Source organism: Eptatretus burgeri, chromosome 6 (genome assembly GCF_056783735.1).
Source record: "Eptatretus burgeri isolate ZD-2024b chromosome 6, Ebu_testis_v1, whole genome shotgun sequence".
NCBI classification, from domain to species: domain Eukaryota; kingdom Metazoa; phylum Chordata; class Myxini; order Myxiniformes; family Myxinidae; genus Eptatretus; species Eptatretus burgeri.
Window position 1 is genome coordinate 97939043 of NC_140966.1, and position 11582 is coordinate 97950624.

Below are 11582 nucleotides of genomic sequence, written 5' to 3' on the forward strand. Positions count from 1 at the left end.
ACACTTGGGTGGTCGTCGGGTCAGCTCGTCACCTTCTGGAAACGATTGCGTTAACAGTGCCCACTCAGTTATCCAGCAGACTCCTTTCAGTGCACCGTTCACCGTCTCGGTCGACCGGTGGCACACCATCCGGCGGCCATCTTTCAATCGGACCAGCATCTTTCATTTAACAGCCTTCTCGATTCACCGAAGACGCCATTTCCCAATATACCGGAAGCATGTAACCAGGCGGCCATCTTGCCAGCTCATGTTTGGCACCTGTCACTGACTGTGTTTTGAGTCGTTTCTTTCCACGTGCCTCTCGATGTTGGCACAGAGAACGTTCGATTTGTATTGCAGTTGAATTTCCTGTACATATATGCTCCGGCTGCTGTTGAAGAGTCTATTTTTTCAGCCTAGACCTTTTGTGCATTTGCTATATTGTATTATTAACTACTGACGATAAGTTGAATCTTTTTAGGACCGGAAGCAGAAGGAGAGAAGGTTTGCTCTTTGTGTTTTACGTCGAATATTCTTTTGTTACCTCACCCAAGGTTCGATCCAACCTGGTCGATGGCTCTTGGTGTAGTTAATATTGTCATTTAGTCACACTTCCTGTCTTGTTTATCAATGCATGGAACCATTAGTGACACGTCACCGGCTCTTGCCAGACTACTTAATTAAACCAGCATTTGATCTGCTTGTCTTTCTAGTTACTCCGGCTATTTGAAACCTTGTTATCAATGTCTAACCTGTCTATATTTTACTTAACCTTTCTAATAGATCTGTATAGGGAGAGCCATCCAGAGATATTTATTTGGCATTGCAATGACCAATTAAGAAATCTAGGACTCAAAGGAAAGGCGTGTGTGCTAACGTGACCATCAACCGAGTGCGCGACTATCAAAATCACAAAAGTTCCAGCCGAATTTTTATTTTATTTTATATCTTCAGTTTTAAGAATGAATTCATTTCATTCCATGTGCAGCACGTGACTGCTACTTTGCATCATTGCTGGGCAGCGTGGCTGCGCCGCTGATGCAGTACCACCTGTAAGATGGAGCCAGAATTTGCAATTTGGCCAGATAGCTCACCCACTGTAAGAGTGAATCAAGAATGAATTCCCATTTTGAAGGTCAAAGCAGCATTGATTAATGAGAAAATCTCTGGATATGGATATGATCGTTTGTCAACATCCCCCAAAACAGAGTAACAGTGTTTGAATTGTGCTGTAAGTATCGACAGAAGGTAAATATTTATATCTTTCAACATCTTATTCTGCCAGTGGTATATTCGGTACAAGTCGAAGGTTTTATTCGCTCACGAACAAAGAAATGGACCTGTGGCCGCCAAGCTCGGTGCAGGTGTTCATCCTTTACAATGCAGGGTTCCAGGCACACAATTCCTCCCATCAGCGGGTGAGTTTCCCAATTCCGCTGGCTCTGGAACAGGGAAAAAACTTTTTGACTTCCCTTGCAATTAAACTGCAATATTGTTAATATTTGTGTCATTGCACAACCATTTTTCACCATACCTGTTATCGAGACTCCACCCTATTCAAATTTTTGTTCGCACATGCGATTAAAGAACGAACGAGTGAAAATGTAGATCATCGCTCTTTAAACATTAAACACCAATAAGTTACCTTCATTGGTCACATCTCCAGGTTAAACCATAGCTGACTGTTTTATGACTCGTGGGTTTGTTTTGGGATAAACTTAGCATATGAGTGGAAGTCGACCTTGTAAATCCACATTTTCTTGAAGTTCAGAAATAAATATTAGAATGCATGATTGAGTTTTACTGAGGTTTGATGGAAACAAATTAAATCCCATTGTTGGTTCTTCCAACTGCAATGTCCCCCCCCCCCAACCCCTGCCCTCACTTAATTTGCCTCCTCCAGTCGTCTCCCACACAGCGGACAGACAAGTTCTTAAAAGGTCAGGCCGATGCTGTAAACACTCTCACCTTGAAAGCCCAGTTTAATGATCAATAAAGGAAGACACAGATAACCTTTTGTTGCTCCTGGTGTGGACCTGCCTTCCCTTGTATTACCTTTAGGGATGATCCAAGTTAGAGTTAACCAATATAACCTGAATTGTGATTTATATTTAAAAAAAAAGTTATTCGTGTAAACAAATAAAAATTGTATTTTTGTCAATTGGTGCATCGTGTGAGACATGAATTTTGTGGAATATGTCATGACATCATTGCTCAGTATTTGGATGTGCTGGGCTGACATGATGGCGCAGAGATACAAACACTCGCCTCTTCGCTGCCTCACCTGGGTTTGAATCCCGACTCACCTATTAACTGTCATCCCGGTGTTTCAGAGGCAGGGTGGTTTATCAATGTGTGTGCCGTTCCTCGGATGGACATCGAACGAACATCCCATATGCCAGCATTAAGAGGTGGATGTTCAAGTTCGCACAGTGTCCTTCACGAAGACTAGGTGAGCTATGTCTGGCACCCTGAACAAGTTCCTGCCCAAACACACATGTACTCGCACAACTATTAGTATACACGATTGAGTGACTGAGGTTTTGGGAATAACAAATTAAATCACACGAGATAGCGGAGAGAGGGAGGCAGCATGCTTTGCCGCCTCCCTCTCACCTGGGAAGGAAAAGGACCATGCCGAATGCAGTAGTTTTGAAGGTAATAAAGACTGAACCAAAAATGTTACAAGGACCGCACACAAGGCTCCCGGTATCACGCCGTTCCACATGTATTTGCGACAGCACGGTACTGCAGCTTGATGGGATTTGTTGACCCCATCCTGCCAGAAACAAAGGCCGACCTTTAACGACTCCCTCTTAGCAAATTCCGCCCACTGAGGATGAGAGAGCCCCAGTTTTGGTGGGGATCGAAGACTATGCTCAACACAACGACTTTGATGGGAGCGAGAACCGAGCTGAGGACGGCAGCTTTGGTGAGGCCGAGGCCTGCACAAATGCGCTCGGAGTTGCGCCAATCCACATGTGTTTGGGATGCGGCCTGGCCTTGCGGCTTGTTCGGTTTTGCCCATCCTGCTGAGGAAAGATGAGACCGAGAAGGAAGTGTCCGAGACCAAACTATGGTGGGACCGTGTGTGGAGATGCTGACAGGTGGCAGTGGGGCACCATGTCCGAGTAGGCAGTGGTGTAGCCAGGTGGGATCAGGCGTACCCCGCAGGAGGTTGCACAGATCTACATCGTCACCACTTTGGGGACGGAGGGGGAAATGGAGCATGGATAAGGAGACAGCTTTGTCCACGACTTGTGGTTCCTTGCTGGGGTGAAGGTTGTTGCTTCGGGACTGGGGAAGACTACATTCAGTCTTGGAGACTCGCTAGTGGAGATGATGACCAGTGGCGGCAGTGCACACACACACACACACACACACACACACACACCCACACACACCCACACACACACACACACACACACACACATTTACATGAATCGTGATTTACACATACACACTCTTGCATGGTTATGATTGTCCATGTGCAGGAATCATTTGAATCGTGATTATACATATGTGATTATATATACACAAACATATTTTACATATTTTATGCAGTGAACACATACACACATGAATCGTTATTATACTCGCACACAAACACACACACATATATACAGTATATATTTATGTAGGTTTGGTGGTAACAAATACAATGTTGCAGCAAATTCAACCCATCGATTTGTTGACGGTAATATTAAGGGGGGGGGGAGAAAGGGGAGGGGAGCAAGAGAGGACGGAGTAGAGGGAGAGAGGAGGGAGTGGAGGCAGGGAGAGAGATGAAGGGTGTGGGAGCTAGGAAGGGGGTAAGAGCGGGGAAGGTGGGTGGGGCGAGCGTTGCCTTACCAAACGTCGCTATACACTCTTACACTGGGGGTGGAAGTGAGAATGATGGAGGAGAGAGGAAGGGGGAAGTGGGGAGGGGGTTTGGGAGGAGGTAAGTGTGAGGGGAGGGGGTTCTGGACTTGCATTTGGTAGTCGGGCTTGTGGAGAATGGGGGTGGGAGGGGTAGTACAGGATTGAATGAAATGGGGTACGTTAAAACAGCACATTAATGCCACATGCGGAGACTGCCTGAAGACATCCATAGGGGTGGAGAGAGGAGGGGTTTGGGAGGAAGCAAGTATGAAGGGAGTGTAAGGCAGCATGAGGGGAAGAGAAAGTAGCGTGAGGGGAAGGGAAGGCAGTGTGAGGGAAAGGGAAGGCAGCGTGAGGGGAGGGGCAGGGAAGAGTGATAAAATGCACCCAAACAGCAACATTTTCTTTTTAACTGCTGGGTTCTATATAAAACCAGGTGGGAGCATTGAAAACCCACGCTATCTACCTGGCAAAGACCTACCTGCATGCATGCTCACACATGCAGCAACCTTTGCACCACTATGGTTGGCTCACTCCAAATCTAATTCATCAATGTTACACTGGGGAAGCTGTTTTAAATTATAAACGAAACAGTCAGTCCTTTCCAGTCCCCTTTACATAGATACAACCAATGGCGCACACACACACACACACACACACACACACACACACACGGATACTTTGACACCTGGGTGGGCTCCATTCCAACTTCTGAAACCCGTATATGGAGATAACAACCAACGACACACACTTTTCTCAGCTTTTTCATAATTTTAATCATTTATATCTGAATTATATCTTATCAGCGATGTACCCATGCGATGCGTGGGAGGGGGCTGGACGGCCGGTTCATGGAGGACTTGGGCAAAAAAAACTTTCTGCAGCTGTCCCCAACAGAAGTAAGGTGAGTGAGGTCACAACGGCGAATCTTCAATTACCCAATCCACGAATGTCACCGGTAGAAACCTTTACATAGTTTCCTGATTCTTCTTTCAACTCAACCTCTCTATATTTTCATTGCAAACAGCGTCATTATTTGCACCGAGTCAGGAACATACTTACGGTCTCCTGGTGGATAGACTCTACTGACTGATCTGATCACACGTGATGGAGAGTTCTATTGGGTTCCCTTGCAGTCTTTAAGAGGATTTTTTTCCGATCCTAGTGGCACCATCGGCCCACAAGCATTGGTCGGGTTTCATCAGAGGATGATCGCACTCATGACAGATGGTACTTGTACATACCAGCGTTACATTTGTTGTGGTTGTGCTTGATTGCCATGACTCAGACATTCCTCCATACCAAGGATGATTTACAGCCTGACGTGCCATCCGGGTGGCATCGCTGTCCTCTGTCGATGAGTTCGCTGTTTTTGACACTGTAGTGGTTGGCTGGGTAAACTTGTGGTTATACACTAGGTCATGCTGGTTAAGGTGTCACATTGCTTTGTGACCGTAACTGGAATAGCACGAAGTGTGGTGACCAAGCAGCTGCAATTGTAATAAATGCAGTCCATCTATTTTCATCTTTGTCTGTTTCTCTAGAGAGAGAGAGAGAGAGAGAGAGAGAGAGAGAGAGAGAGAGAGAGAGAGAGAGAGAGAGAGAGAGAGAGAGAGAGAGAGAGAGAGAGAGAGAGAGAGAGAGAGAGAGAGAGAGAGAGAGAGAGAGAGAGAGAGAGAGAGAGAGAGAGAGAGAGAGAGAGAGAGAGAGAGAGAGAGCCCCCACATGTGACTCGGTTACATTTTATGGTGTCAGAAGTGGGATACTTATCAGACTTAATACTTTTTAGCTGAGGTAAGAGAACTGGAGTTAAAAGGACAGTGATGGCTCATGAAAATATTCGGGAGCTGGAGACATAACTTCAAGAGCTTTGGACATGGAAAGACAGCATGGTAATGCCACCACCACTACAGCAGGCTCCATCCCCAATTATTAATGCAAGGGTACCTTCCAGTAAGAAATTAAGATTGTTTTCTGATGAAGCAGATGAAAGTGTATGTGATTGGGTAGAAGATGCAAGAGGGGTTCTTCTCGGAATGGAATCTTGTGATGCCGTCAGGTTTCTTTTTGCATAATTTAGAAGGAATTGCACTTGAAGAAGTTAAGTTTCAGCCACTTCCTGCAAGGAATAACCCGGAGGAGATTCTCAAGGCTTTAGCTTAAATGCTGTACAGTTACGATGACATCTTTTGGCACAACAGCAAGAGGATAGGGAGATTGTTCGGGATTTTTTCCAGGATAATGATGGAGTTGGTGGAATGGCTGGGTGAAAAGATTCAAGACTTAAGAGAGACCGGGACCAGGTACTATGTGAATTGGTGTCCAAGAATGTGTGTGACAATTTTCTCCGTCGAGAGCTGAAGAAAACCCCCCAAGATCAGCCAGCCATCACTTTTTCTGAATTAAGAAGGAACGCCATTCGGTGGGAAGAGGAAGACGAGGACAGAATATAAAGAACACCTCAAACAGCTGCCAGGTGAGGGTGAATGCACTGCAGTTAACACAGAACCTTCTCACAGTAAAAACTTTAGTCAGCTTTCCAAACAAATAGCAGATTTGACAGCAGCCCATGGCTTCCTTCCTGGAAGTGGTAGGCACACAAAGTTCACAATCGGATGGTTATCACTGAAACTGTAGACATCACGGGTGCTATGCCTGTGGGCAGAAGGGTTATTTCAAGAAGGATTGCTCAACCAGAAGTGGAAGTCACCCAAAGCCCAAGTTGTTCATCGGGAAGGTAGTCAACACTGTTACGAGTCAAACGGTGGACGGTGACAAGAGACATTGTCCAGACTCATCCATTAAAGAGATCCACAAAAAAATTGTTGGCCCTTGTCCGGTTGTGGAAGCAGGTATTGCAGGTAACCAGGATTCATACCTTGTTGATGCAGGTTTCATGGTGTCACTGCTGTCAGAATGATTCTTCAACAAACATATTAAACCTTGAGGTATTGCTCTGCAGGAGCCCATGGAGTGGTTAAAAGTCAAGGCTACAAATGGACTGAATTTTTCATTTGTGGGGTAAGTGGAGCTGGAGGTGCATGTGATGGATAGGAAGTTGTCTGGGTGTGGTATGTTGATCCACAGAGATGTCCCAGGGGGTGAAAAAACGAAAAGCAGTGTTCCGGTGCTTTTGGGAATTAATATTTTCAGGGAAATGCCAAATGTACAAGTGTTCTTATGGAAATCTAAGAAAACATAGACACCTGAAATCAGAACAAATTTCTTGAAAGTGGTGGGAAATCATCTAGTTTATGTGCGAGTGCAGTCCATTGTGAGGACGGTGTTACCAGGGTGACATTCTACCATAATAACTCCCTTGGTGACATTCCGATTGGACTCCCACCAAATCTTTAACCCAGGAGCTACAGATATGTGGTTGCCACCCAAGATGTGGGTGGGGTTGCTGTCATCTTTTGCTGATATCCATATTGAGGGGTTTGACGTGGAGCTCAGGCCATTGGATGTTGGGGAGCTTCAAGTGGAGACCAACTTACCTGAGTGCGATCCTTCAACAATTGAAGACCACTGTGCCAAATTGTCAACCAGCCCGGAATTGAATGAGGAGCAGACTGCAAAGGTCTACAACCTGCTACAACAACACTCACCTGAACTGTTGTATGCCTACAATGTTACCCCTCACTCAGTATGCCCCATTTTACTTGATGTTTGGCTGGGATGTTTGGCTGGGACGCTTGTCTTCCATTGGACGTAACTTTAGGTTGAAATTAAAATGATGGTGTGGCCAACTCGGTTGAATGTCATCAGGAGCGGTTAAGACAGGCTTACCAAAAGGCTGAAGAGCACCTTGAGCTTGATCGTGAAAAGAAGAAAATACAATATCACAACAACTCTTAAAGTTCAGACATTCGAGTTGGGCAGCGCATTTAACTCAGGAACCATTGTCTTGAAAACATCTTGGATCATTTGTCGCCCATGACAGAGGTTTTCAGAGTGATTGATCTTAAGGGAGACACAGAGGCCAATGTGGTAGAGCCAGCTGATGGAACCAGTTGTCCTTGTGACCCGTCGACGCAGTCTTGCATTGGAGGATGATTGATGTCTTGACTGGTGGTACCAGTATGTACCACGGATCCAGTTGTTGCAGTTGTACTTGATTGCTATGGTTCGGACATCATTCCTCCATACTAAGGATGGTTCTACAGCCTGATGTGCCATCTGGGTGACACCGATGTCCTCTGTGGATGACTAAGCTGTTTTTGACACTCTATTGGCTGGGTAAACTTGTTGTTATACACCAGATTGTGCTAGTCAAGGTGTTGCATTGCTTTGTGACCATAAACAGGAACAGCACTGAGTTTGGTGAACAAGCGGCTGTAAACTGTAAGTGGAATGAACGCACTCCGTCTAATTTCGTCGTCGTCTGTTTCTTGAAGTAGAGAGCCCACACCTAACTCGGTCAATCAATTTGCACATTTTTGTCCCAATGTGTGTATCATGGAGGTTCATCAATCGGTATATCTTTTTTTTACAGGATCTGAATTTTCACTTCAAAATCTGTTTTCTTCTCCTGAGCAAAAACCAAAATGTCTGTTGAAGTGCAATTCGACAGGTGTGTGTCTGTGAAGTACATTTTCTTCTTCTTTTTTTTGTCATCGTAAGTTGATTCTGAACATACCACCACAAGCTTTGATGGCCCCAATTGTCCCCATCTTCGTTTTTGGCAGAAATGTTTCACGAACCTGCTGGCAAGGGCTCACGTTTGCCGAAAGGGATTTATATGCATGTTCCATGGTACCTGCGATAGTTCGCCTACTCTTCGTGAAGGATTCCGGTGGTCGAATGGCCCAGTTTAACGTCCATTGGTGGGATGCCATATACCTTGATTGATCACCTGCCTGTGAAACACCGGGATGACAGTTTATAGCTTGGTCGGGATTCAAACCCACATTCGGCAGCCTCGAGGCGAGTGTGCATCCCTCTTGTCCTCCCAACCTCAGACCGTGGCACTCAAAATGAAGCCAAATCACCGAATCCAACCTGTCAATGATAGTGATTAAAAATGAAGAGATAATTGGAATTGTAAATGTTTCTCCAGGAGGGGGAACTTTGAAAAACTTACACCATGTAATTTCTGAGGGGGTGGGCATCATCTCAGTAATATGTGCGATATCAAATGCTCATGTGACATGTGGTAATGTTTCAACTTCCACCGTTGAGTGGTTTTCGATGTACGCTCAATATGTGCTATATCAAATGGTCATGTAACATGTGGTAAAGTTTCAACTTCCACCGTTGAGTGGTTTTCGATGTACGCTGAATATGTGCTATATCAAATGGTCATGTAACATGTGGTAAAGTTTAAGTTTCCTCTGTTGAACAGTTTTCGATGTATGCTCTTAACACGAGATGCCACTTTTATTTATACGAGAATGCGAGATGCCACGAGAATTGCCACTTTATAACGACTCGCAGTGATGACCATGTACCAAGTCGCCCGGCTTTGATCAGACACCTGTTTTCAAATTAATTCAGAATGTGATTCAAAATTTTTTTTTCTTCAAATCAAATGGAAGACCAAATATAATAGGTACTACATTGGAGTCATCACAAGGAACCCAAACGACCAAAAAGCAAAGATGAAGTCACCAGGAGGAATTTGGATAGGACTCGCTTCAACTGTTACTTCTCTACCCTCAAACCCATTCAGGCGCAACCAAGTGATCCTCATTCAAAAAAAAAAAAAATCAAAAAAAATCAAACAGAATACAGATTCAAAAAATTTCATAATTCCAGCTGCCATACTATGCGCCCGTCCAATCAGGTTCAAATTTAGAACATATATTCCCCATCACGACAAGATCAGAATTTTGAAGTTTCATGTCGATTGATGCAGCGGTAAAAGAGAGAGAATTTTTGAAATATTTTCCTTCAATCCAATATGGCTGCCAAACCATGTGACCTTTCAATTACAGGAGAACACCCTGATGTCCCCAAGGCTTGGGGAGCATGTGTGAAGCTTCCCTTCAATCCGTCCGGCCATTCCGGAGAAGGAGATTTTTAAAGGTTTGAGGGGAAATCCAATATGGCTGCCAAACCATGTGACCTTTCGATTCCAGAACACCCTGATGTCCCCAAGGCTTGGGGGACATGTGTGAAGTTTTCCCTCAATCCGTCCGGCCATTCCGGAGAAGGAGATTTTTCAAGGTTTGAGGGTAAATCCAATATGGCTGCCAAACCATGTGACCTATGACATCATTGGTGGGGAATGTTTTATTCCTCATGGATAGGTGGTCGGACTGTTACAAATCCGGCAGCCATTTGCACACAAACAGAGAGCAGTCCCCGCAGTTCAGTTATTTCGGTAAGTATGTGTTTATCGTCAGGGTCCCATCCTTCTGTCGAATGGGTTAATTTCATGTGAGCGCTGCGGGTTTCTTTTTAGTCAGGTTTTTGACATTAAATCTCCCCTTCGCTCTATCATCGCCGTTACGCACGTGTTCGGAGCCACGCGCGTAGGCGGGGTGAGGTCGACTCCGCCCAGCAAGATGGGTGCGCATCGCAACCAATGAGGGATAGCAGTACCTCAGAAGCCCCCAACCAATCCGGAGACCAGTTACCTCAGGGCGGCCCCGCCCAGCCAGATGGGATGTTCGCCCCCGACCAATCCGGAGACGGGTTACCTCAGGGCGGCCCTGCCCAGCCAGATGGGATGTTCGCCACCGTCCAATCAGGAGGCGAGTGGCTGGAGAAGAAGAAGAGTAGAGTGATCATCAAGAGTAGAGTAGAACAGTCATTGTGGCCATTGCTCTTGGTGTGCGTCGTTGGAGGCGTCGTCATCAGCGGTCGTTGTCTGCGGTCTTTTTCGGGGCTCCTCGTGGTGGTGGTGGTGGTCGAGCAGCCAGGATCGTGGGCTCGTGGATTTCGGGTCATGGGTTCGAGTCCCACCGTGGTGGGTTGGAGTCGGTGTGACCGCACGAGGCAGAAAGGTACTGGGCCAGACCCTGACTCCCCAGCTGACCTATCCTCCTCAGCTGGAGGGTCCAAGAAAGACCCGACGGGGTCCATTTCTTTTGGGTGTGCGTGTATGTCTGAGTGGGCCCTGTCTTTAAGTAGAATTGCTTCAGTGCTTTCTTTTTATTGCACATTATTTTGCATTGCTGATTCGGTTGTAACTCTGCTCTATGTCTCCCTTCCCGATTATTGCCCCCATTATAAATAAACCGCCCAATTGTTAAATGTTCCAGTTCGTTGCCCGTGTTTCCTTCCATTGAGCCAGCACGGTGTGGGCTTGAGAAATAGTGAGGCCGTCGGTGCCATAAGTTGTCATTGGGTCCGACAGACTTTGGTAATTCCACTCGGTTACACCGGACCAAGGTCGCGAGAGCGACCCGATTCAACAGAGTTCGTTGAGGGTGTGACTTCCCCAGTAATTTGACGACGTGGGTACTGAGGTATATTGAAATTTGGCTATTAACCCTACCCCACGCCGTCAGAGAATTGGCGAGCACGGTCCTTAAGTGACCCGTGACCTTCTGAGTTGTCGCAGAGTCACGACCTAAATTCCGGTGTTCGGTGAGAGACGGCTCTACTGCTCCACCTGGCAGCCGTTCCTCGCCACCGACCCCTGGCCCACAACAAGACCTGTAAAGTTTCACCCCAATCTGTTCAGCTGTTTCAGAGAAGATTTTTGAAGGTTTTTTGTTTTGTTTTGTTTTTTTAATACGGCTGCCAAACCACATGACCAATGATATCATCAATTTTTGTTTCTGTTAACA